Source organism: Lupinus angustifolius, chromosome LG01, assembly GCF_001865875.1.
Source record: "Lupinus angustifolius cultivar Tanjil chromosome LG01, LupAngTanjil_v1.0, whole genome shotgun sequence".
Lineage (NCBI taxonomy): Eukaryota > Viridiplantae > Streptophyta > Magnoliopsida > Fabales > Fabaceae > Lupinus > Lupinus angustifolius.
The window spans coordinates 4,541,283-4,542,807 of NC_032009.1; the positions used below are offsets into that span (position 1 = coordinate 4,541,283).

Below are 1,525 nucleotides of genomic sequence, written 5' to 3' on the forward strand. Positions count from 1 at the left end.
CAACAAAACCCCCCCCCCCTTGTGTTTGTGAATATAAGGTGTTTGAAGCCCTTGGGAAACGACCTAGGAGTCACTTCCTAGTACTGCAGTTTTTGATTATTATATTATTTGTATCGGGTACGACCTCGATCAAATTTGGCGCCGCAGCCGGGAATTATTGGTTCTTGTCAAAGATTCTTACTATAGTTTAGTGTGTGTCTTAGAATAACCATTCTATTTGGGTTTCAAAATCTGCTTGTAGCATTCACTTTTTTGTTGTTTGTTGTCTTGTTTAGTTATTTGCATGTTGGTTGATTCGGGTGTATGTTGGTTGATTCGGGTGTATGTTGGTTAATACAGCTGTGGTTGGAATTTTTGCATGAAACTTTGTTTCCACACTTCTTCCATCACATATTGAATACTGGATGCATCATAGTCAATCAACTTGTTGCTGGTTGTGAGATACAAACAAGTAGTGACTAGTTTTATATTTTTGGCATAACTTTTGAATCATTGATCAAAACTGGACATATTATATATGCATTTGGGGTAGAAAAATCCAAGGATTCTTTCTCTACATACTACATCTGTAGAAGTCCACCAGAAAATCCAAAAAGAGTATGTTTACTATTTCTTTTTTATTTTACAAGTTTATTTTTCCAATTGTTTTGATTTTGTTGCATTTAATTAAATTAGTTAGGCTTTGAGTTTTGTCCTGAATCTTTTTTTGTATGTTTCCTATGGTATTAGGATTTTATTGATGCAAAGTTTTAGTTGGTTACTGAAACTTAATATGTATTTCCCTTACTGCCCTACATGCTTCTTACTGTTGTATTTAGTGCATGACTAGGGCAAATCCTAACTCTTTGCATCCAATAAATCCTGAAATTGATGGAACATTTCCTAGTTTGGTTAGACAAGTTAGGAATTTAAATTTAGATAGTGAGTCTTTTCATCTTAGTGTTAATCTACCTGATAGTGATACTGATTCTGCTGTTTCTGTGCATTCTGTTGCATACTCTGAAAATGTGGGTGAACCACCTCCAATCCCACGTGAGCGGACAATAAGGGAGCTGGCTACACCTGATTTCACGTATGAAAGCTTGTGTATCCAGTATCCCAATGAGGATGTGCCATATGTGCTCAAAACTGTATTAATCCATTTGTTGCCTAAGTTTCATGGACTTGCAGGTGAATGTCCTCATAAGCATCTTAAGGAGTTCCACATTGTATGTTCCATCATGAAGCCTTGTGATGTCCAAGAGGATCACATACGTTTGAAGTCATTCCCACATTCACTTGAGGGCGCTTCAAAAGATTGGTTGTATTACTTGGCCCCTGATTCTATTACTAGTTGGGATGACCTGAAGAGAATCTCCCTTGAAAAATTATTTCCTGCCTTCAAGACCATTGCAATCAGAAAAGATATTTCTGGAATTAGACAACTACATGCAGAAGGTTTATATAAATATTGGGAGAGATTCAAGAGACTATGTGCAAGTGGCCCCCATCATCATATCTCTGAACAACTCCTCCTACAATATTT

The 1,525-nt window shown here is 36.7% G+C and overlaps 1 long non-coding RNA gene across 1 annotated transcript in view; it reads right to left on the minus strand.

Moving 5' to 3' along the window:
* Window positions 1–1,525, minus strand: part of LOC109342185 — a 20,920-nt gene that overhangs the window by 3,628 nt on the left and 15,767 nt on the right. The window lies entirely within an intron of this gene.